Source organism: Scyliorhinus torazame, chromosome 1, assembly GCF_047496885.1.
Source record: "Scyliorhinus torazame isolate Kashiwa2021f chromosome 1, sScyTor2.1, whole genome shotgun sequence".
NCBI classification, from domain to species: Eukaryota; Metazoa; Chordata; class Chondrichthyes; order Carcharhiniformes; family Scyliorhinidae; genus Scyliorhinus; species Scyliorhinus torazame.
Window position 1 is genome coordinate 40,666,748 of NC_092707.1, and position 26,748 is coordinate 40,693,495.

The following is a 26,748-nucleotide window of genomic DNA, read 5'->3' on the forward strand; positions in this document are numbered from 1 at the left end:
TTGACTCTAATGGGATTGGCAAGTAGTCTGTTGCAAAGCCCTCTCTCTCCAATTGAGTATTTACTGCAAATTCTCTAGGAATAGGATGGGAATAGAGGGTTACGGGCCCTGGAAGTGTGGAAGGTTTTAGGTTAGACGGGCCACATGGTCAGCGCAGGACCGAAAGGCCTGTTCCTGTGCTCTACTCTTCTTTGTTCTTTGTAGGACCAGGGAAGGTGGTGCTAATCAGGAAAATTCTCTGGGACCCCAGGCCTCAGCCATCCTGCTAGCACTTATACGGACAGTGACCTGGGGCTGGATCGAACCCGGGTCCTCGGTGCTGTGAGGCAGCAGTACTAACCACTTCACCACTGTGCCGCCGATTTGGAACTCTCTCCCACAAACAGCAGTTGAAGCTAGATCAGTTGTTAATTTTAAATCTGAGATTGATGTTTTTTTGTTAAACAAAGATATTATGGGACATGGGCCAAAGGCAGCTAAATGGAGTTAGGTCACAGATCAGCCATGATCTCATTGAATGGCGGGACAGGCCCGAGGGGCTGAATGGCCTACTCTTGTTCCTATGTTTCTAATTATAGCCATTTGACAACCAGGGCAATTATTGAGCAGACAATTGACTTGCTGAAAATATGGTTCTAGTGCCTTATGGGCACCCTCCAATACATCTCTTCCAGGGTCTCATGTATCGTGGTGGTTTTCAGCGCTCTGCTCAACTTGATGCTATAGAGAGGGGTTGGACTAGGGTCCGGAGGGGGGATGACCCTTTAACTTTCTCAGAGGGAGAGGAAGATGATGATCAGCTAACTGAGCATCCCCATGCACAGGCCCTGCTGATGACTGTGCCCATGTATATATATTGGAGGGTGCCCATAAGGCACCAGAACCACATTTTCATCAAGTCTATGGTCTGCTCAATAGACCAGATCTGATTGTCAAATGGCTGTAGTTAAATCTCTCATGTGCCTTTGTGGTGTCAACGGCCATGTCTTCAGTGGATATGCCTTGTCACCCAGGAGCCATCCATAGAGGATGTCCAGAGGCCTGAAATGTTGAAGCACCGAACATTGCCTCATAAATGCATCATGGTAGGGGCAGCACGGTGGTGCAGTGGTTAGCACTGCTGCCTCACAGCACCGAGTTCCCAGGTTCGATCCCGGCTCTGGGTCACTGTCCGTGTGGAGTTTGCACATTCTCCCCAGGTTTGTGTGGGTTTCGACCCCTCAACCCAAATATGTGCAGGGTAGGTGGATTGGCCACGCTAAATTGCCCCTTAATTGGAAGAAATTAATTGGGTATGCACAGACCTGTGGGATTCCTTTGTAGTGGTTTCATACCGGATGCACTTTGAAGGAATGGAATCTTTTATTTACAAATACATCTGCTTGTACTGACAGAGCATTGATGGTCAGAAGGGTGAGGTCTATCATGCTTACACCAGAAGGTATCTTCCCATGGAGGCCGAGCCAACAGCCCTCAGGGCATCCTGTACAGTTACAAGCAGAAAATTGTGAAATCTTGGAGATGTTAACAGCAAATCCCTGAAGTGAGAAATAACCTTAGCCGCACAATGGGATTCACTTGAGCACTGCAGGCAATGCATATCTATCCATTGGATGTCTATCCACTCTTCAACCAAAGTCTTGGCGATAGTGTTCAGATGGAGACCTATACACTTTGATATCTCTTTCAGATCCTCCTCCAAAAGGGCACAAGGTCTGACATCACCATCTACAAGTACCACAGTCTCTGGAGGCATAGCTGCTGTGAGTCCTGGAAGCGAACCCTTTGCCTATGTACCCTGTGCTGAGGGGTGCACCTTCCTCTATCTCCTGGCCCTGAGCCAACCCCTCTGCTCCATCCAGTTGCATGTGAGTGCGTTCATGTTGCTACTTCCGTTCCTCTAGTTGTTACCCCTCCACCTGTTGATCCGGAGTTGGGACATGCTGTTGGTTTTCTTCAGTGGTCCACTCCACCTCAGATTAGGTTGAACCCATGTCCCCATGGAACCTGAAAGAGACAAGAGCCTGTAGCTCTGTCAAATTGGCAGATTATGCTGTAGAAAGCTCCGGCAGAAGTCTCAGTGAGCTTCTGTCTGTGGCTGACTGGGGCCTTACCCTTTCCCCTACTCAGGGAATGTCTGTTTCAAAGCTCAGCAGCTTCCTGCTGTGCACTCACCTCGGAGTTGACAAGTTCAGACACTGTACGAATCACCTGCACTGCTGGGAAAATGCCACTGCCCTGAGACAATGGCTGGTAATTGCTCATTAACAAGCACAATTGTTTTCCCAATGCTGATGGGAAGATCGCCAACAACGCATACAATACACTCCTGGGAAAAGCAATTATCCATGGGGCGGGCGGTCATGAGGGCATGTGGGGGTTCAGGGGTGTCCCCTTATCTGCCGGGGGGGGCCGATATCCATGGGGGGAGAGCCTTAAATTTAACTTTGAGATCTTTTCAAAAAGACGCTTTGATCTCAGAATCCTGGTGTTTTTAGACACCCCCCCATTCTGACAAAGCCACCGTTTGTTGCAGAATAACAGATTTTGATCCTTTAAGATCTAAATTAGGGTTAGTTTTATGCAATGGTTGAAATTATCTTAATTTACTTCACCTTGGCAAAAAGAAAAATCATTTATCCAACCAACATAGGTATGTTATTCTCTAAGTCTGAATGAAGACTGAAGACTTACAATTGACACAAGCTCTTTATTCAAAGGGTTCGTTCTTCCAGAGCTCAACTAGATGTAAAACAGTCAAGAGGTATGACCAGTGAAACTAAGGTAAACTGCCTATGCTGAGCTGTCTCTGTGTGCTGCTGCTCCCTAGCTCTGTGCTTCTCAAAGAGGCGGATCCTACCTTGGGCTCGACCCTTTATACCTGTCTCTGATGTTGCCCTCTAGTGGTGCTGTGACTGTTACATCTGTGCTGCAGTCCCTGGTGTATGTGCAGATATATATACAGATGTACAGATGACTACATCCCCCCCTTTTGAGTTGATATGTTTCCTAAACTGACCGCAAGAAAACTGTACAGAACAAGTGGTGAGAATAAGCAAATCTGCACACTGCAAAAATGCTAAAGTAATACAGAAACAATTAACAGTGTTATGAGTCTATCGTTAGAAATGTTCATATTCGTCTTGTGGGTGTGTTAAAGTGTTGTTACAAATCCAGCTGGTTGGGTGCCTTACGGCTTCTGCTGGAGCGTCGTAACGGTGGAGGTGGGGATGACAGTTTGATTTCATCAAGAGTACTGTCTGGTGTTGGCTGGCCAGGAACGTCCTGTGGACTAATGGACTTAATCAAGTCCAGTGTGGGAAACACCGGCGTCGTAGGCCGAAGCATTAGCAGATCCCGGCGGTTGCGGCAAAAGAGTACTCCTACCGACGACTTGACAATGTCGGACCGCGGTGCCTCCTGCCTGATCACCTTGGCTGGCTCAGACCATCCGCCTTCTGGGTCCCTGATCTTGACGATGTCGCCCATGTTCAGTGGCTTGAGTGGGATCACATGTTGATCGCAGTATTGTTTTTGTTTGGACCGCAGTACCCGCATTTTGTCGAGTACCAGAGCGTTATCGGGGTCTCGGAATGAATCGCCGGTAGGGTTGTCCGGATGTTCCTGCCAAAGAGCATCTGCGCTGGCGACAGTCCTGAGCTCACTGGGGTTGCTCGGCAGGATAACAGTGCTAGGTTGATGTCCGTGCGTGAATCTGTTGCCTTGCTAATAAGCTGCTTAACGATGTGGACACCCTTTTCCACTTTCCTATTTGACTGTGGGTAGCGCAGTTTGACTGGATGTTACATGCCGAAAGCTGTATCGGTCTGAGTACTCTTTCCACTCCCAGCTCGCGGAGCAGGGACCATTATCTGACATTACCTCACGCGGGACTCCATGTCGCGTGAATGTCTCCTGGCACGCCTTGATGACAGATGACGACGTGAGATCATGGAGTTTCATTGCCTCCGGATAGTTTGAGTAATAGTCCATGATCAAGAGGTAATCACGCCCTGCGGCATGAAATAGGTCAATGCCCACTTTTGTCGACGGCGCCGTTGTGAGTTTATGTTGCTGCAGTGGTTCTTTACACTGATGTCTTTGACAGGTGTCACATGTCATGACCATGTCAGTTATGTCTTGATTAATGCCGGGGCAGTACACGGCCTGTCGTGCTCGCCTTTTGCATTTCTCAATGCCTAGGTGGCCTTCATGAACCTTGCATAGCATCTTGGCGCGGGGTGTGGCCGGAATCACAATCTGCGTAGCAGTAGGCTGCATCTTCAATCAGTTCCGACTTGACATTCTGAAATTGTGGACATTGTCCTCTCGTCCAACCGTGTTGGAGTAGGTGCAGCACCTCCGTACGGTTGCATCTTTCTGCGTCTCCTGTCGGATTAGGCAAAGCTTCTCATCCGAGGCAGGCAAATTCTCCATGCATAACAGTGTTTCGGCCTCGATTTCTCTGATAGGGGCTGATGGTGCGTTGTCAGTGCCAATTGATCGGGACAGTGCATCGGCAATGGCAAGGTCTCGTCCCGGGGTGTATATTAGGGTGAAATCATACCTTCGAAGCTTCATCATGATGCGCTGCAGACGAGGTGTCATGTCATTTAGATTTTTGTCTATGATATGGACCAATGGTCTGTGGTCGGTTTCCACTATGAACGTGGGCAGGCCGTACACAGTCATGGAACTTCAGAATCCCAGTGAGGAGTCCGAGACATTCTTTTTCGATCTGTGCATATCTGCACTCAGTTGAGGCCATGGCCCTGGATGCGTATGCCACTGGGACCCAGTCAGACTAGTCGGCCTGTTGGAGGAGAACGGCACCAATCCCGTCCTGGCTGGCGTCAGTGGAGATCTTGGTGGGTCTGGTTGCGTCAAAGAAAGCAAGGGTAGGTGCCCTCGTTAGTTGCTGTTTGAGATCCACCCATTCATTTTGGTGATGTTGTGTCCACTCAAACGCAGTGGTCTTTCGTAGGAGATTGCGTAAAGCTGTCGTCCGTGCTTTGGGATGAACCTGCCGATGAAGTTGACAAAGCCCAGAAATCGTAGCACCGCCTTCTTGTTATGTGGCGTCTTCATGGTCCCGATTGCAGCGATTTTCGCCTCATCAGGGCTGACACCCTGAGATGATATGGTATCACCCAAAAATGTTACAGACTCCTTCGCAAATGTGCATTTTGCCTGGTTCAGTTTCAAACCATATTTATAAATCCTCTGAAACACCTTCTTCAGACGACAGAGGTGTTCTCTCGGAAGGAGCGATCACAATATGGTGGAATTTAAAATACAGATGGAGGGTGAGAAGGTAAAATCAAGCACTAGTGTTTTGTGCTTAAACAAAGGAGATTACAATGGGATGAGAGAAGAACTAGCTAAGGTAGACTGGGAGCAAAAGCCTTATGGTGAAACTATTGAGGAACAGTGGAGAACCTTCCAAGTGATTTTTCACAGTGCTCAGCAAAGGTTTATACCAACAAAAAGGAAGGACGGTAAAAAGAGGGAAAATCGACCGTGGATATCTAAGGAAATAAGGGAGAGTATCAAATTGAAGGAAAAAACATACAAAGTAGCAAAGATTAGTGGGAGGCTAGAGGACTGGGAAATCTATAGGGGGCAACAGAAAGCTACTAAAAAAGCTATAAAGAAGAGTAAGATAGATTATGAGAGTAAACTTGCTCAGAATATAAAAACAGACAGTAAAAGTTTCTACAAATACATAAAACAAAAACGAGTGGCTAAGGTAAATATTGGTCCTTTAGAGGATGAGAAGGGAGATTTAATAATGGGAGATGAGGAAATGGCTGAGGAACTGAACAGGTTTTTTGGGTCGGTCTTCACAGTGGAAGACACAAATAACATGCCAGTGACTGATGGAAATGAGGCTATGACAGGTGAGGACCTTGAGAGGATTGTTATCACCAAGGAGGTAGTGATGGGCAAGCTAATGGGGCTAAAGGTAGACAAGTCTCCTGGACCTGATGGAATGCATCCCAGAGTGCTAAAAGAGATGGCTAGGGAAATTGCAAATGCACTAGTGATAATTTACCAAAATTCACTAGACTCTGGGGTGGTCCCGGTGGATTGGAAATCAGCAAACGTGACACCACTGTTTAAAAAAGGAGGTAGGCAGAAAGCGGGTAATTATAGGCCAGTGAGCTTAACTTCGGTAGTAGGGAAGATGCTGGAATCTATCATCAAGGAAGAAATAGCGAGGCATCTGGATGGAAATTGTCCCATTGGACAGACGCAGCATGGGTTCATAAAGGGCAGGTCGTGCCTAACTAATTTAGTGGAATTTTTTGAGGACATTACCAGTGCGGTAGATAACGGGGCCAATGGATGTGGTATATCTGGATTTCCAGAAAGCCTTGACAAGGTGCCACACAAAAGGTTGTTGCATAAGATAAAGATGCATGGCATTAAGGGGAAAGTAGTAGCATGGATAGAGGATTGGTTAATTAATAGAAAGCAAAGAGTGGGGATTAATGGGTGTTTCTCTGGTTGGCAATCAGTAGCTAGTGGTGTCCCTCAGGGATCAGTGTTGGGCCCACAACTGTTCACAATTTACATAGATGATTTGGAGTTGGGGACCAAGGGCAATGTGTCCAAGTTTGCAGACGACACTAAGATAAGTGGTAAAGCAAAAAGTGCAGAGGGTACTGGAAGTCTGCAGAGGGATTTGGATAGGCTAAGTGAATGGGCTAGGGTCTGGCAGATGGAATACAATGTTGACAAATGTGAGGTTATCCATTTTGGTAGGAATAACAGCAAAAGGGATTATTATTTAAATGATAAAATATTAAAACATGCTGCTGTGCAGAGAGACCTGGGTGTGCTAGTGCATGAGTCGCAAAATGTTGGTTTTCAGGTGCAACAGGTGATTAAGAAGGCAAATGGAATTTTGTCCTTCATTGCTAGAGGGATGGAGTTTAAGACTAGGGAGGTTCTGCTGCAATTGTATAAGGTGTTAGTGAGGCCACACCTGGAGTATTGTGTTCAGCTTTGGTCTCCTTACTTGAGAAAGGACGTACTGACACTGGAGGGTGTGCAGAGGAGATTCACTAGGTTAATCCCAGAGCTGAAGGGGTTGAATTACGAGGAGAGGTTGAGTAGACTGGGACTGTACTCTTTGGAATTTAGAAGGATGAGGGGGGATCTTATAGAAACATATAAGATTATGAAGGGAATAGATAGGATAGATGTGGGCAGGTTGTTTCCACTGGCGGGTGAAAGCAGAACTAGGGGGCATAGCCTCAAAATAAGGGGAAGTAGATTTAGGACTGAGTTTAGGAGGAACTTCTTCACCCAAAGGGCTGTGAATCTATGGAATTCCTTGCCCAGTGAAGCAGTAGAGGCTCCTTCATTAAATGTTTTTAAGATAAAGATAGATAGTTTTTTGAAGACTAAAGGGATTAAGGGTTATGGTGTTCGGGCCGGAAAGTGGAGCTGAGTCCACAAAAGATCAGCCATGATCTCATTGAATGGTGGAGCAGGCTCGAAGGGCCAGATGGCCTACTCCTGCTCCTAGTTCTTATGTTCTTATGTTCTTCTTCAGTGGTGGACCATACGATGATGTCATCCACATAGACTCTGACATCCTCGATGCCCTTGGTCATTTGCTCCATTATCCTGTGGAAAATCTCTGATGCAGAGATAATGTCAAAGGGCATACGATTGAAGCAGAAATGTCCAAATGGCGTGTTGAACGTGCACAGTAATCTGCTCGAGTCATCGAGCTGTATCTGCCAAAATCCCTGCGAGGTGTTGAGCTGGTGACGAGCATTCGCCATCTCAGATGTGATCTCTTCACGCTTGGTGATGGGGTAGTGTTCCCGGCGAATGTTCTGGTTCAGGTCCTTTGGGTCTATGCATATGCAAAGATCTCCAGAAGGTTTCTTAACACAGACAATGGAGCTAACCCAGTCAGTCGGCTGCTTGACTCGCGCTGTGACGCCTCGTGACTGCAGTCTGTTGAGTTCCGCTTTCAACTTCTCCCGCAGTGGAGTTGGAACCCTCCTGGGCGGCTGAATGTCGGGTTTGGCGTCTGTCTTCAGCATGATTTGGTATTGGCAGGGTAGGGTGCCCATGCCTTTGAATACGTCGGGGTATTCTTGTAGCATGCTGTGGATTTTAGCTTCCAGCCGCAGGTCTTTGCAGGCCTGAGCACCTAACAGTGATGATTTGTTGTCGTCTACAATCTCGAATCATAGCTGCTTGCGTATCGTCTTGCTGTCCACCCAGTGATCCCTTTGAGGCGATCTGATTGCCGTTGTAATCCTTCAGCCGACATGCAGCACGTATTATTTCATGGTCTCCTGGAATCGAATGGAGATCCTTGCCAGTGAGGAGATTAACTGAAGCCCCAGTGTCAAGCTTGAAAACTAATGGAACGTCATTGACTTGCACAGTTGCAGTCCACTCACTGCTGGAATCAATGCTGTTGACCGGGTGAGGGTGGCGATTGTTGCGTCATGTTCCTCGATTGTCTCGATCGTGTCCACAACAAGCGAGTTGTCGCAAGCGAGGTTGTCCTCGTCCGAGGAATACTCATCATTGGGTTTTTTGTGCTCCGTTGAATCTATGCTTTTTACATTGAAGTTCATGTGTTTCTGTCTAGTTGTCTTCATTAGCAGTGCAGCTCTGCACTGTGAGGCGAAGTGATTGTATTTGTCACACTTTAAACATTGTTTTCCAGAAGTTGGACATTGCCCTTTTAAGTGGGTGTGTCCGCAGCGGGGACATGTCATGACGCTGTCCCTCCACGCTCGCGCATGCGCAGTAGGCCTTTCTTCCATGTCAAATCTTCGGGAGAACTGTGCATGCGTGTGGCCTGCATCCAGGTTCGCACGCGCGCGGTATTGCCGCTAAAGGAGCACCTTCTGGACACCTGGGCCACCATTTTGGCAGGCTCGACCTCGTGGTGAAGACCTTGGTCCCGGTAAGTAACTCCTCATATTCCTCTTTACTTTTTTCATAAGTAGAGCATCTTTGCATGGCTGTTTCTAGGGTTAGGTCTTTTTGTTTAAGTAAGAATTTTCTAAGTCCCCCATCAGATATACCATTGACTATCTGGTCTCTGATGAGGGAGTCACAGAGGTTTTCAAAGTTGCAGGATTGAGCTAGTAGTTTTAAATCAGTTACAAAACTGCTGAAAAATTCTCCCGGTTTTTGCAAACGCCTGCTGAACTTGAATCTTTCAAATGTCTCATTGACTTCAGATTGACAGTGGGTTTCAAATTTTTTGATGATTATTCCCAGCTTGCCCTTGTCCTCCCCTGCCAGGTAGGTAAAGGAATTATATATTTCTAGTGCCTGCGGCCCAGCCAGGGATAAGAGCAAGGCTATCTTCCTGGCATCAGACGCTGAGGTTTGTTCTGCTTCCAGAGCTCAACTAGATGTAAAACAGTGAAGAGGTATGACCAGTGAAACTAAGGTAAACTGCCTATGCTGAGCTGTCTCTGTGTGCTGCTGCTTCCTAGCTCTGTGCTTCTCGAAGAGGCGGATCCTACTTTGGGCTCGACCCTTTATACCCATCTCTGATGCTGCCCTCTAGTGGTGCTGTGACTGTTACATCTGTGCTGCAGTCCCTGGTGTATGTGCAGATGTATGTACAGATGTACAGATCACTACAATAGGCTGGATTCAAGCACAGTTCCCACAGAAAAGAAAAATGTTGAAAGTGAGATCATCCAATCCCCTCTGTGGAGATCATTGAAATAACTTGTTTAAGTGATGAATTTTATCATCACGTGAAGGCCTTTAAAGCTCAAAATTTTCTTTAATGTAGAAAGTATTTACCATCTAATAAATGACTGGACAAATCTAATATAATCTAGCTCAGTATTATCGTGTATTGTAGCAAGTGTCAAGTTTCTAAATTCAGTTGAAGGTGAACATTGAATGAGATCCTAAATATGGTAAGAACTCATTTCAATGGATCTGCCATCATTTTACTACTTGTTGACAGCTGTATTTAAAGGAACTGTGGCTATAATTTGGGTTTATACCAAATAGATATTAAATCCATTTGCACAAGCGTTTAGGGAAATTAATCACTGTTAACTTCACAACATTCTGAGCAGTTATAGAAGAAGGAGGCTAAAACCCATGTAGCATAGAGGGTAGCATGAAGACAATGAACAACAATAGCTCTTTGATTTCGTACAATTTACTGAAGTTCTTTATATTTGTGGACTCCTTTAGTCTCTGGTCCATTATTAACAGAGAAAACCCTTAAAATGGAGCCATAGTGACTATACAGAATCACACAATTGTTACAGTGCAGAAGGAGGCCATTTGGCCCATTGTAGCTGCACCAGCTCTCCAAATGAGCATCATGACCTAGTGGTATTCTCCTGCCTTTCCCCATACCCCTGCAAATTGTTTCTATCCAAATAATTATCCAATGCCCTCTTGAATATCCTCTGTGGTATTACCAAGAGATCAAAGAACAGAAACACAAATAACCAACCTGATATCCCCTGCTCTTCATTTTCCCATTTTGATGTGTCACTATATAAGTTGGAGCTCCAAGAGATTAATTGCTCTTGTTTTTTTTTTAAATAATATTTTATTGAAAATTTTTGGTCAACCAACACAGTACATTGTGCATCCTTTACACAACATTGTAACAATACAGATAATAATGACCTTTTTTAAATTTAAACAAAAACAACAACAAATAAATAAATATTAAATAACAAAAAATAAAAACTAGCCCTAATTGGCAACTGCCTTGTCTCAGGCCACAACCCCCGCCACCCCCCCCCCCCCCCCATCCCTCCCCCCCCCCCCCCAAGTCCTGGGCCGCTGCTGCTGCCTTCTTTGTTCTCCCCTATCTATCTTTCCGCAAGATATTCGACGAACGGTTGCCACCGCCTAGTAAACCCTTGAGCCGACCCCCTTAGGACGAACTTAATCCGCTCTAACTTTATGAACCCCGCCATATCATTTATCCAGGTCTCCACCCCCGGGGGCTTGGCTTCTTTCCACATTAGCAATATTCTGCGCCGGGCTACTAGGGACGCAAAGGCCAAAACATCGGCCTCTTTCGCCTCCTGCACTCCCGGCTCTTGTGCAACCCCAAATATAGCCAACCCCCAGCTTGGTTCGACCCGGACTCCTACTACTTTCGAAAGCACCTTTGTCACCCCCATCCAAAACCCCTGTAGTGCCGGGCATGACCAAAACATATGGGTATGATTCGCTGGGCTTCTCGAGCACCTCGCACACCTATCCTCCACCCCAAAAAATTTACTGAGCCGTGTTCCAGTCATATGTGCCCTGTGTAATACCTTAAACTGAATCAGGCTTAGCCTGGCGCACGAGGACGACGAGTTTACCCTGTTTAGGGCATCTGCCCACATCCCCTCCTCAATCTCCTCCCCTAGCTCTTCTTCCCATTTCCCTTTTAGTTCGTCCATCATAGTCTCCCCTTCGTCTCTCATTTCCCTATATATATCCGACACCTTACCGTCCCCCACCCATTTCTTTGAGATGACTCTGTCCTGCACCTCTTGTGTCGGGAGCTGCGGGAATTCCCTCACCTGCTGCCTCGCAAAAGCCCTCAATTGCATGTACCTGAATGCATTCCCTTGGGGCAACCCATATTTCTCGGTCAGCGCTCCCAGACTCGCAAACTTCCCATCCACAAATAGATCTTTCAATTGCGTTATACCTGCTCTTTGCCACATTCCATATCCCCCATCCATTCCCCCCGGGGCAAACCTATGGTTGTTTCTTATCGGGGACCCCCCCAGTGCTCCGGTCTTTCCCCTTTGTCGTCTCCACTGTCCCCAAATCTTCAGTGTAGCTACCACCACCGGACTCGTGGTATAGTTCCTTGGTGAGAACGGCAATGGGGCTGTCACCATAGCCTGCAGGCTGGTCCCCCTACAGGACGCCCTCTCTAATCTCTTCCACGCCGCTCCTTCCTCCTCTCCCATCCACTTACTCACCATTGAAATATTAGCGGCCCAATAATACTCACTTAGGCTCGGTAGTGCCAGCCCCCCCCTATCCCTACTACGCTGTAAGAATCCCTTCCTCACTCTCGGAGTCTTCCCGGCCCAAACAAAACCCATGATACTCTTTTCTATCCTTTTGAAAAAAGCCTTCGTGATCACCACCGGGAGACACTGAAACACAAAAAGGAATCTCGGGAGGACCACCATCTTAACTGCCTGCACCCTCCCTGCCATTGACAATGCTACCATATCCCATCTCTTGAAATCTTCCTCCATCTGTTCCACCAACCGCGTCAAATTTAGCCTGTGCAATGTGCCCCAATTCTTAGCTATCTGGATCCCCAGGTAACGAAAGTCTCTTGTTACCTTCCTCAACGGTAGGTCTTCTATTTCTCTACTCTGCTCCCCTGGATGCACCACAAACAGCTCACTCTTTCCCATGTTCAATTTATACCCTGAAAAATCCCCAAACTCCCCAAGTATCCGCATTATTTCTGGCATCCCCTCCGCTGGATCCGCCACAAATAGTAGCAGATCATCCGCATATAAAGATACCCGGTGTTCTTCTCCTCCCCTAAGTATTCCCCTCCATCCCTTGGAACCTCTCAGCGCTATCGCCAGGGGCTCAATCGCCAGTGCAAACAGTAATGGGGACAGAGGACATCCCTGCCTTGTCCCTCTATGGAGCCGAAAATATGCCGATCCCCGTCCATTCGTGACCACACTCGCCACTGGGGCCCTATACAACAGCTGCACCCATCTAATATACCCCTCTCCGAACCCAAATCTCCTCAACACCTCCCACAGATAATCCCACTCCACTCTATCAAATGCTTTCTCGGCATCCATCGCCACTACTATCTCCGTTTCACCCTCTGGTGGGGCCATCATCATTACCCCTAACAACCTCCGTATGTTCGTGTTCAGCTGTCTCCCCTTCACAAACCCAGTTTGGTCCTCATGAACCACCCCCGGGACACATTCCTCTATTCTCATTGCCATTACCTTGGCCAAGACCTTGGCATCTACATTGAGGAGGGAGATTGGTCTGTAGGACCCGCATTGTAGCGGATCCTTTTCCTTCTTTAAAAGAAGCGATATCGTTGCTTCTGACATAGTCGGGGGCAGTTGTCCCCTTTCCTTTGCCTCGTTGAAGGTCCTCGTCAGTAGCGGGGCGAGCAAGTCCAAATATTTTCTGTAAAATTCAACTGGGAATCCGTCCGGTCCCGGGGCCTTTCCCGTCTGCATGTTCCTAATTCCTTTCACCACTTCTTCTACCGTGATCTGTGCTCCCAATCCCATCCTTTCCTGCTCTTCCACCTTGGGAATTTCCAGCCGATCCAAAAACTCCATCATTCTCTCCCTCCCATCCGGGGGTTGAGCTTCATACAATTTTTTATAAAATGTCTTAAACACTTCATTCACTCTCTCCGCTCCCCGCTCCGTCTCTCCATCTTCGTCTCTCACCCCCCCTATTTCCCTCGCTGCTCCCCTTTTCCTCAATTGGTGTGCCAGCAATCTGCTCGCCTTCTCTCCATATTCATACTGTACACCCTGCGCCTTCCTCCATTGTGCCTCTGCAGTGCCTGTGGTCAGCAAGTCAAATTGCACATACAGCCTTTGCCTTTCCCTATACAGTCCCTCCTCCGGTGCTTCCGCATACTGTCTGTCCACCCTCAAAAGTTCTTGCAACAACCGCTCCCGTTCCTTACTCTCCTGCTTCCCTTTATGTGTCCTTATTGATATCAGCTCCCCCCTAACCACCGCCTTCAACGCCTCCCAGACCACTCCCACCTGAACCTCCCCATTGTCATTGAGTTCCAAGTACTTTTCAATGCATCCCCTCACCCTTAAGCACACCCCCTCATCCGCCATTAGTCCCATATCCATTCTCCAGGGTGGACGCCCTCTTGTTTCCTCCCCTATCTCCAAGTCTACCCAGTGTGGGGCATGATCCGAAATGGCTATAGCCGTATATTCCGTTCCCCTCACCCTCGGGATCAATGCCCTACCCAACACAAAAAAGTCTATGCGTGAATAGACTTTATGGACATAGGAGAAAAACGAGAACTCCTTACTCCTAGGTCTACTGAATCTCCACGGGTCCACCCCTCCCATCTGCTCCATAAAATCCTTAAGCACCTTGGCTGCTGCCGGCCTCCTACCAGTCCTGGACTTCGACCTATCCAGCCTTGGTTCCAACACCGTGTTAAAGTCTCCCCCCATTATCAGCTTTCCGGTCTCTAGGTCTGGGATGCGTCCTAGCATTCGCCTCATAAAATTGGCATCGTCCCAATTCGGGGCATACACGTTTACCAACACCACCATCTCTCCCTGTAATTTGCCACTCACCATCACGTATCTGCCCCCGTTATCCGCCACTATAGTCTTTGCCTCGAACATTACCCGCTTCCCCACTAATATAGCCACCCCCCTGTTTTTCGCATCCAGCCCCGAATGGAACACCTGCCCTACCCATCCTTTGCGCAACCTAACCTGATCTATCAGTTTCAGGTGCGTTTCCTGTAACATGACCACATCTGCTTTAAGTTTCTTAAGGTGTGCGAGTACTCGTGCCCTCTTTATCGGCCCGTTAAGCCCCCTCACGTTCCACGTGATCAGCCGAGTTGGGGGGCTTCCCACGCCCCCCCCTTGCCGGTTAGCCATCATCTTTTTCCAGCTTCTCGCCCAGTTCCCACGCGGCTGTATTTCTCCCAGACGGTGCCCCCCCGCCCATCCTTTCCCGCACCCACTCCCCCCTTTCCCCAGCAGCAGCAACCCAGTAATTCCCCCCTCCCCCCCCCCCCCCCCCCCGCTAGACCCCCCGCTAGCGTAATTACTCCCCCCATGTTGCTCCCAGAAGTCAGCAAACTCTGGCTGACCTCGGCTTCCCCCCGTGATCACGGCTCGCCCCGTGCGGCGCCCCCTCCTTCCTGCTTCTCTATTCCCGCCATAATTATCATAGCGCGGGAACCAAGCCCGCGCCTCTCCCTCGGCCCCGCCTCCCATGGCCAACGCCCCATCTCCTCTCCCTCCCCACCTCCCCCATCACCACCTGTGGGAGAAAGAAAAGTTACCATACCGCAGGATTAATCATACAATCCCTCTTCGCCCCCCCCCCCCCCCCACTCGTCCCACCACTTTGTCCAAACGTTCATTTTCGTAGTCCAATCATTCCAATTTTTCTTCTACAATAAAAGTCCACGCTTCATCCGCCGTCTCAAAGTAGTGGTGCCTCCCTTGATATGTGACCCACAGTCTTGCCGGTTGCAGCATTCCAAACTTTATCTTTTTTTTGTGAAGTACCGCTTTGGCCCGATTAAAGCTCGCCCTCCTTCTCGCCACCACCGCACTCCAATCTTGATAGACGCGGATCACCGCGTTCTCCCATTTACTACACCGAGTTTTCTTCGCCCATCTAAGGACCATTTCTCTATCCTTAAAACGGAGAAATCTCACCACTATGGCTCTGGGAGCTTCTCCTGCACTCGGTCCTCGCACCATAACTCGGTATGCTCCCTCCACCTCCAACGGACCCGTCGGGGCCTCCACTCCCATTAACGAGTGCAGCATCGTGCTCACATATGCCCCGACGTCCGCCCCCTCCACACCTTCAGGAAGGCCAAGAATCCTCAAGTTGTTCCTCCTTGCGTTATTTTCCAGTGCCTCCAACCTCTCCACAGATCGTTTCTGGTGTGCCTCCTGTATCTCCGACTTCACCACCAGGCCCTGTATGTCGTTTTCATTCTCTGCTGCTTTCGTCTTCACGACCCGAAGCTCCTGCTCCTGGGTCTTTTGTTCCTCTTTCAGCCCTTCAATCGCCTGTAATATCGGGGCCAACAACTCTTTCTTCATTTCCTTTTTTATCTCCTCCACGCAGCGTTTCAAAAACTCTTGTTGTTCAGGGCCCCATATGAAACTGCCACCTTCCGACGCCATCTTGGTTTCTGCTTGCCTTCCTTGCCGTTGTTCCAAAGGATCCGCTGCAATCCGGCCACTTTCCTCTCCTTTTTCCATCCGTGTCCAGGGGGAACACCCTTCTGGTTTACCGCACGGTGTTTTCAGCCGTTAAAATTGCCGTTGGGGCTCCTATCAAGAGCCCAAAAGTCCGTTTCACAGGGAGCTGCCGAAACGTGCGACTCAGCTGGTCATCGCCGCACCCGGAACCGAGAGCTATTTTTCTTAATTGCTCTTGTATTTGTTTTAATTAAAACATCATGATCAAAATGTATCGAAGAGAGTTGGTAACTCAAATGTCTTTATTTGTTTTGGATGCAGCATGTAAAGTTTAGCTAAGTACATGTGTGTTTTATGCTGATTAGCGCTTCTGCATAATTTTACTTTTTTAACAAATCCAAAGTATTAGATTTTAGTTTGAGCTGAGTGATCTAACTGTGTAGTATTTTGCACCAGTTTGGAGAGACCTCGAGCATATGGTGAGCCGTTCATATTATTTCTGCTGAGTACTCCAAATGTAAAAGACTTCATTGGTCACCCTGTGGCAACACTGTCCTGGGTACTTTGCACATAAGACTAAGATTCAATTTATAGATGCATGTAGAAGTTGACTTCAGTGAACAATATGAATAAAAAGGATTGGGATCATTACAAGCAGGTGAGTGGAGGGGGTGGGGTTAGGGTTGTCAAATGGTTCCCCTCTTTGCCCTCTCCTTGTTTGACTGTAACAGATCTTTTGTGTTGGAAAAGGATATACTTGCTAATTCAATGAATTACTTAACTGCTTACACATTGTGATCATAAAACCCCCCAATGGAATGTAAACATAACACACATTATTATTATGTACTTAGCTAAACTGTACATGCCTTTTCCAAAACAAATAAAAGAAATTTGAGTTTTCATCTCCCTTCAATTCATCTTGAACATGAGGTTTTAATTTTTTTTTTAAATTTACAAGAGCAAATCATATCTGAGAGCCCCAAAGTGACCAATATAACGGCACAACAATGGGACAGGTTTTCTTGAACTTAACAACGAAAGAGGTTAGCTTTGTTATACCTAAACCGACCTAAGTGATAAAATATACATTCGTCCAGACACACACACGCACAAATGCAGGTTACAGAGTGAAGGATAGTTGGTCAAATTAGAGCCAATAAAAGTTAAAGTTCACAGTCTGTGGTTTGATTACTAGGCTGGCTTCAAGCTGAATCCAGTGGTCTTGCTGCTTTTCGGGGCGGTTAAACCAGTGTTCTTCAAATTTTTTTTCCGGGGACCCATTTTTACCAACCAGCCAACCTTCGGGACCCAACTGGCCGACCTTCGCGACCCAAGCTGGCCGGCCCTCACGACCCACGCCGGCCGACCTTCGCGACCCACCTTTTTCTCTTACCGTTAATGCGCGAGGTGGGCCTGCTTGGTCCTCACGATCTCACTCCAATCAGGTTCACAGGAAGAGAGGGCTATGCGCATATCGGGTGAAGGATTCAGCCAGTTCTTTTGTGGCGTCTTCATCTTTGTGAGGACGGAAAATCCAACCTCGCACATGTAGGTCGTTGTGAAGGGCAAGAGCAACAAAATGCTTGATTTACTCAGCTCCAGATACTCCTCAGAGATGCTACTCCAGAATGCTGACAGCCTCATTGACTTGTGCCGTGTTTTTAATATGCTGTCACAGCTGCGACGCATAAGCTCAATTTCTTCTTTTGGAGTCAGCTGCAAGTTAAGAACTGATTCCGGGGTCTCAAACTCAAAGGGATTTTTCACCCACCTCCTCTCTCTCAGAATCTTAAACTTCTCCTCTGGAAAATAGCGACCAAAATTGTCGATCAGGGCAGCCAGATGCAACTCAATAAGGCTTGCCAATCCATTTACAGTTTCCTTACTAATGCTGTTTTCTTTGATGTGTCGTAGCAGTATGGGAAACATGTAGTAGTTTTGGCTTCGCACTCGCAATTGCCAAACTTTTAATATCTTTTGGAAAGCTTCGATTTCTTCAGAGTGCCGAAAGTAATCATCATCCTTCCCTTGCAATTTGAGGTTCAGTTCATTTAGAATTGAAAAGGTGTCTGCAAGGTGAGACATTGCTAGCATCCAAGTTTCATCACCAAACAAATCAGCCAGAGGGGACAATTTCTCGATGAGGAAAGGGTGGATTTCGTACCTCAGTTCGTAAACTCTGAGTAGCACCCGACCCTTTGACAGCCAACGTACTTCTGTGTGGAACAATAAATGTGTGTGCTCAGCCCCCATATCGGAACACAGAGAGCCATAAAGTCTGGTATTGAGTGGACTGCGTTTAATTCCTTTAGATGGGCTGAATTCCTTTCGATGCCAGTGCCACACGGTGAATAAAACAATGATTCCAAACAATGTCCGTACCAGCTGGCTCCTTAATACTTACTGTAGACCCTCCTGAACAGCTCACACCAACACTGCTTTGTCCTGGTGTGGACCCTTTTGAACAGCTCACACCAACACGGCTTTGTCCTGTTGTGGACCCTCCTGAACAGTTCACACCAACACTGCTTTGTCCTGGTGTGGACCCTCCTGAACAGTTCACACCAACACTGCCTTGTCCTGGTGTGGACCCTCCTGAACAGCTCACACCAACACTGCTTTGTCCTGGTGTGGACCCTTTTGAACAGCTCACACCAACACGGCTTTGTCCTGTTGTGGACCCTCCTGAACAGTTCACACCAACACTGCTTTGTCCTGTTGTGGACCCTCCTGAACAGTTCACACCAACACTGCTTTGTCCTGTTGTGGACCCTCCTGAACAGTTCACACCAACACTGCCTTGTCCTGGTGTGGACCCTCCTGAAGAGTTCACACCAACACTGCTTTGTCCTGTTGTGGACCCTTTTGAACAGCTCACACCAACACTGCTTTGTCCTGTTGTGGACCCTCCTGAACAGCTCACACCAACACGGCTTTGTCCTGGTGTGGACCCTCCTGAACAGCTCACACCAGCACTGCTTTGTCCTGTTGTGGACCCTCCTGAACAGCTCACACCAACACTGCTTTGTCCAGCTGTGGATTCTCCTGAGCCACTCTCTTCAGCAGGTTTAGTTGTGAGATCCTGGCCTTTTTGTGTCTCTGGTCCTCTCTTCCTCATAACAAAACGGGGCAGCACGGTAGCATAGTGGTTAGCACAGTTGCTTCACCGCTCCAGGGTCCCAGGTTCAATTCCCGGCTGGGTCACTGTCTGTGCGGAGTCTGCACATTCTCCCCGTGTCTGCGTGGGTTTCCTCTGGGTGCTCCGGTTTCCTCCCACAGTCCAAAGATGTGCAGGTTAGGTGGATTGGCCATGCTGAATTGCCCTTAGTGTCCGAAAAATGTTAAGTGGGGGTTACGGGGATAGGGTAGATACATGGGCTTCAGTAGGGTGCTCTTTGTAAGGGCCGGTGCAGACTCGATGGGCCGAATGGCCTCCTTCTGCACTGTAAATTCTATGATTTTAAATTTTACTGTCCTGTTGCTTGGTCAGCCGCATTGCGCATGAGCGCCCGATCATTGGTGCGCATGCGCAAAACTATATAGGCTCCGCGACCCTCCCGACACCCGCCCGCGACCCACCCACGGGTCGCGCCCCCGAGTTTGAAGAACACTGGGTTAAACAGCAGACGGATGATCTAGCGGCTCTTCCAGAGGTACAGCTGTGAAGTTAAATTCTTTCTTTAAAATCTCTGCCTGCTGCCCATGGAGAGAGGGTCAAACTATGACAGACAATGCACAAAGGTTTGCAAGTTGGAGGGGGGGGTGGGAAGAGAAGGAAGCAGGATCTCTCTCATCTTCGCCGACCGTTTGTCCCCAGCACTACGGAGAAAAAATGTGCTAAAAACATACAAAGGGGTGGTTTGTCAGATAACCACCCCCTTTAACTGACCAAGTGAAATTTAAAAAAAACAATTAGCATTGTGTTGTATATTGTCTTTTTTTAAATTTTAGTATTGTATTCTGTTTTTCAAGCTTTTTCAGCTAGAGATACACATGCTGTAAATGTATGGTCCAGTATTTCAAATTGTGCATTATTTTTTCCAGCTGAGAAATGTCTGAAGAAACCTAACTCTAACTTTGACATTGATTCTATGGGAACCTATGTTTTATTCAAGGTCATGGGACTGGATTCTCCATTATTGAGATGATGTCCCCACGCCGGCGTAAAAACGGTGGGAATTGTATTCCTGAAATTCCTGCAAAAAAGTTCAACAAATTCTCGGCCCTGCAGGAGGTTAGCAGGGACCCGGAGTAAATCTCACAGCTTTTGCTGCAGATACGGGCCCCCGCACATCCGGGTCAGAGGGCGCACATGCGTGCGGCGGCGGCCTCCAGCGGCCGCACCGTGCTCCATGGCGCACTCAGACCGTTGAGCCAGACCGAAGAAAGAGACCCCCCCAGTCGGCCGCGCGCCCGAGCCACAACCCCCACACGTTAAATCCCCGGCCGCGTATAAGACCCCCCCCTGGTCTCCGATCCGCCCGGCCCCGACCAGGACGGCCACTGAGTGGGCCTCTGGCAATGGGCCCCCGGCGGCGCGGTGTACTCCGCGGTTACGCCGATTTTCGGTGCCTGGAGAATCGCCGAACTGGCGCCGGGCCTGATTACGCCGTCAAATTGGATTCTCTGCCCGGGCGCCGGCCGCAATTTTGGCATTGGCTGCGGAGAATCCAGCCCATGATTCTTAGGAATTCTAACACAACTTGAAATGAGTATTTACTGTATATGCACATTCACCCGAAGTCCACACATACAAATACAGTAAGAAGTCTTACAACACCAGCATAAAGTCCAACAGGTTTATTTGGAATCACGAGCTTTCGGTGCGTAGCTCCTTCAGGTGAGTGAACCTGATGAAGGAGCTACACTCCGAAAGCTCGTGATTCAAAATAAACCTATTGGATTTTAACCTGGTTTTGTAAGACTTCTTACAGTGTCCATCCCAGTCCAACGCCGGCATCTCCACATCATGGATACAAATGCAGATTATAGGCTGGGGCAGGATAGGTTGGTCAAATTAAAGTCGATAGAAGTTTAAAAAAATTAACAGTCTATATTTTGGTGACCTGGCTGACTTCAAGTTGAATCTGATGGTCTTGTTGCTTTCACTCGGTGCTCTTCAGCATCAAGGTGGAGTAAAACTGCAGGTGGATGATCTATCTTCTCGAGACACCTTGGCGATAAGTTGTGGAGAGAGTCAGACAATGACAGGCAGGGTACAAATGCTTGCTAGCTCGGTGGAGAGAGAGTGAGAGAGAAGGGGAGAGAGGGAGCGTCTCTCTCAGGTTTCCAGGCTACTTGTGCTCAGTTCTGCTGAGAAAACAGGTACTTAAAACTAAAGGGGATTGCCTTGTCACATGACCACCGCTCGCCAACTAAACAGTAATTCACACATGATCTTGTATTTCAGTTGTTACTTGATTCGGTCAATTCTGGGAATTCTCACACTTAGCCAGTGTCATGATATGCAGACACGCAACCAATGGGTTACCAGAGCAGGACACAACCAATGGGTAATCAGGACACCCAGAGGTGGCATTACCACAAGGGGGCACGACACGCCTACTGTAAAAAGGACAAGGTACGTGGAGATGCACAGGGGGGAGGTAGGGGCCTCAGCCTGGACCCCGATACAAAACAATCACAGGTTTGTTCCAGGTAGAACAGACGGTGGGTTCCTAAGCTGGCACAGAGCGGGTATTAAAAGGATGGGGGACTTGTTTATTGATGGGACTTTTGCTAGCCTGAGGGCGCTGGAAGAGAAATTTGGGTTGCCCCCAGGGAATACCTTAAGGTATCTGCAGGTCCGGGCTTTCGTGAGGAAGCATGGGGGAATTTCCGCTGCTACCGGCCCGGAGGACACAGGACAGGGTGGTCTTGGGCGTGTGGGTAGGGGACGGAAAGGTATCGGACATATACCAGGAGCTGCAGGAGGCCTCGTAGGCCTCGGTGGAAGAGCTGAAGGGCAAGTGGGAGGAGGAGCTGGGTGAGGAGCTGGATGAGGGCCTGTGGGCATAGGCCCTGGGCAGGGTCAATTCCTCCTCATCTTGTGCCAGGCTTAGCCTGATTCAGTTTAAGGTGGTGCACCGGGCGCATATAACAGTGGCGAGAATGAGCAAGTTCTTTGGGGTGGAGGACAGGTGTGTCAGGTGTTCAGGGAGCCCAGCAAACCATGTCCATATGTTTTGGGCCTGCCCCACTTACAGAATTTTGGAGAGGCTTTGCAAAGGTTATGTCCAAGGTCTTGGACACTCGGGTAAAGCCGAGTTGGGGGATATAAGTGTCAGAAGATCCGGGAGTGCAGGAGTCGAAAGAGGCCAGAGTCTTGGCCTTTGCCTCCTTGGTAGCCCGGAGACGGCTCTTGTTAATGTGGAGCTACGCGAAACCCCCAAGTGTGGAGACTTGGGTCAGTGACATGGCTGGGGTTCTAAGTTTGGAAAGGATAAAGTTAGCCTTAAGAGGTCCTTGCAGGGGTTCTCCAGGTGGTGGCACCGTTCCTTGACTTTCTCGCGGAACGTTAAGTGGAGGTCAGCAGCAGCAAACCAGAGGGGGGGGTGGGGTGGGGGGGGAGGGTATGGGTGGTGGATGTATTTCACTGGTAAAGGGCAGATACCCCACCTTGTTTTGTTAAGTTGTTAATTCGCTTTTCTTTATTATTATTATGTTTTTGTTGCTTTCTTTCTGTAGTGGTTTGTAAAATTTTGTCAAAATTTTGAATAAAAACAAATTTTAAAAAAAAGGACAAGGCACACAGGCTCTGCCTCTTCCACCGGCAGAAACCTAGCGAGCAAGACTGGGTTGATTAACAGCAACATCACACCCTAGCACGTGGTCTAGAGCAAGCTTGTACAGTTAGCAGTGTAGACTGAGTTACTAGAGTCAGATTAGTAGTGTCAAACTCATTTAGGAGCATTGTTAATCGCTCAAGAAATACGTTGAACTTATCTCAGAGACTGGAGCATCCTTCAGCAAAGCCTACATCAAGCAGCAGCTTATATATAACACAACATGGTACAGGAGTGACTGCTCAATCTCCCTAGTTCAACTCAGTAAGGTCAGAGACAACCAGCTACCGAATCCAGGCATGAAGGACAAGATTCAGGCTCCTCATCAACTCAGGACCACCAGAAATCTTAGTGCTAACTGGCGTTCGTTCAAACAAAAATTCCAACTATACGTGGAAGCATCCAACCTCAATGGCACGACCGATGCTCGGAAGATAACTCTTCTACTGACCACTGCGGGTGACCATGCGATAGAGATCTTCAACTCGTTCCAATACACAGAAGGGCAGGGCAAAACAAAATACCAGACCATCCTGGAAAAATTCGACAGCGACTGCGAGGTGGACATAAACAAAATATTTGAGTGCTACACCTTTAAGCAGAGGATTCAAGGTAAAGATGAATCCTTCAATAGTTATCTAACTAACCTTCGACTGCTAGCGCAATCCTGCAACTTCGGTGACATAACTGACTCCATGATCAGAGACCAAATCATTTTGAGTCCACTCTGATCCTCTGCGAGAGCAATTGCTGAAAATCAAGCATATGACCTTAAAAGTCGCTATTGAAACGTGCACTGTGAATGAACATTCAAAAAATCGCTACTCACAATACAAAAATGCTGAGAGTGAAAAACAAGCCTCCCAAGAGGTGGAGAGTGTTCAGGCCATCTCCCGGATGCAGCGCCTCCACATCTCCAACGGCAGCCATTTCACGCTCTCCTCCGGGGCCCGGCGCATGCGCAATACGACCGGGAATACGAAGCGGCCGGGAACCGCACTGCGCAGGTGCAAATGGCCGAGAACCACACCATGTATGCGCAACGGCGCACTGAGCGGCATGACGCCGACGTCATGACGTGTGCAAACTGTGGCACCGCCCACTTTAGCAAAAAATGCCCTGCAAGAGGCAAATGCTGTTTACACTGTGGGAAACTTAACCACTATGCAGTCCTGTGCAGATCTGCACAGAAGTCAGAAGTCAGCGACCACAATTCAGGCAGGATCGCATCAGAAGTGTGCAAAACCGAACGCATGACTCTGATCAAGGTAGTGCTCCAGATCCAGACGATGAATACCTGGATAAAACATACCGAGTAGGCATCGTCACGAAGTGCGAATACGCCACACCGGGCACATCGCAAGTCCGGTCAATCCTTGCCGTGGATTCCGAGGACCAATGGAACGTAGTGATGGATGTCAACCAATGCCCCATCCAGTTCAAACTGGACACAGGTGCCTCCGCCAACCTGATATCACAGTTGGACTTCACGAGAATCAAGAAGGCTCCCAAAATCCTTCCAGCTGCCTGCAAACTCCAGGACTACAATAGCAAAGCAATTAAGGCACTGGGGTCCTGCCATCTGACAGTGTCCAACCAGCACAGAGACAAGCCGTCTATTGGTCCGGCATCAACCAGGATATCACGGACATGGTCCTGGACTGCGAAAGCTGTCAGAGGTTCCAACCAGCACAGAGTAAGGAGACGCTCCAACAACACGACCTGGAAACCTCGCCATGGTCCAAGGTTGGCATTGACCTATTGCACGCGAATGGTCGCGACTACATCCTACTCATTGATTACTTTTCGAACTATCCGGAGGTGCTGAAGCTGTCCAACCTCACCTCAAGGACCATCATCAAAGCGTGCAAAGAGACATTCTCGCGGCATGGCATCCTGAATACCGTCATGAGCGACAATGGCCCATGTTTCCACAGTCGAGAATGCTCCACGTTTGCTAAGAGCTACAACTTCAGACACGTCACCTCCAGTCCGCACTACCTGCAGTCCAACGACAAAGTCAGAAAGGGGGTGCACATCGTCACGCAATTGGGGCTGGTTTAGCACACTGGGCTAAATCGCTGGCTTTTAAAGCAGACCAAGGCAGGCCAGCAGCACGGTTCAATTCCCGTACCAGCCTCCCTGAACAGGCGCCGGAATGTGGCGACTAGGGGCTTTTCACAGTAACTTCATTGAAGCCTCCTTGTGACAATAAGCAATTTTCATTTCATTTTCATTTTCAACTCATCCACAAGGCCTCGGACTCCGCCTCCGACATATACCTTGCACTACTAGCGTACTGGGCGACTCCCTTATCAACTGGCATGTCACCAACCTAACTACTGATGAACAGGGACCTGCGAACAACACTTCCAGCCCTACACCTGCCCAACCCAGATCACCTACCGGTACTGCAAAAGATGCAGCAGCTACGCAACCGTCAGAAACAGAACTATGAAGTACATGCCACCGTTCTGGACGTGCTATCCCCAGCAAACACTGTCAGGATCAAGACACCTGATGGTGGGTGGTCTGCCCCGGTTGTCATCGTTCGTCCTATATGCTAAAAATTCTGACGGCACCATTGTTCGCAGAAATTGAAGGGCACTGCGGAAAACTATACGGCCACAACCAATTCCCCCTCCACTTCCACCTGTTGAAGTGCCACCTCCAGACACAGCAAACCACAAGTCCACCAGTTGTGCCTCTCACACACCTATCAAGACACCGGCATCCCCTCCACCACCTCTCCAGCGGTCATCAAGGATCAGATGGAAACCCCAGAGACTGGACTTATAAATAGTTGTTGTTTTTTTTACTGTATTTCTGTCCACTGTATGTACCAGTCATTTTTAACACTGTCAGCCGTAGCTCCCGTTGCCACTTTAGACAGGCACATACACATGTATATATTTTAAAAAAGGGGAGATGTCATGATATTCAGACACGCAACCAATGGGTCATCAGAACAGGACACAACAAATGGGTAATCAGTACACCCAGAGGTGGCATTACCACAAGGGGGCACTACACGACCACTATAAAAAGGACAAGGCACACAGCTCTGCCTCTTCCACCGGCAGAAATCTAGAGAGCAAGACAGGGTTGATTTACAGCAACATCACACCCTAGCACATGGTCTAGAGAAAGCTTGTATAGTTAGCAGAGTTACTAAAGTCAGATTAGTAGAGTGTCAAACTCATTTAGGAGCATTGTTAATCGCTCAAGAAATACGTTGAACTTATCTCAGAGTCTGGAGCATCCTTCAGCAAAGCCTAGATCAAATAGCAGTTTATGACCAAAAAGGTTAGGAGGGAATATTAGGTTAGGAGGGGTTATTGGGTTACGGGGACAGGGTGGAAGTGAGGGCTTAAGTGGGTCGGTGCAGACCCGATGGGCCGAATGGCCTCCTACTGCACTGTATGTTCTACTTCTACTCGAAGTAACATAACACAACAGCCAGGGCCTCATTTTTTAAATGATGAGGTTTGATGGTTTCTCTCCACACAGTTGAGTACCTGGGCATGGTGCAAATGGAATAGAAAATATGGTTTATTCACATTCCTCTGAAGTCATGGTCATGAATGGATTATGTGGACATACTGGCCGCAATCTACCTGAATGGGAACAGAGTCCCGTAGCGCACAATTAGCCAGGTATTTCCTGGTGCTCAGAGTGCTGAGAAACACCACACTATCAAATGGCCACTTGGGTAGATCGGGGGCCTCACCGGGGGAAGCACGGCAGAGGCCACACTTAAGACCCGTTTTCTGCACTGAGGAGCTCTGCTCGACCCTCCGACGTGACCCCCAAACCGCACCCCCCCCCAAACCGCACCCCCCCCCCCCCCCCAATTCCCTATAATGGGGTCCTCGGCCCATGCCGCATCCCCCTGCACCCGTACATGGCATCCCTGGGCCTGATCCCTGTTGTGCAAGAAATGCCAGCTTGGCACGTTGGCAGAGCCAGCACCCATGACAGCTGGCAGTGCCACCTGGGCCCCTTGGTGGTGCCAGGGTGCCAATCTG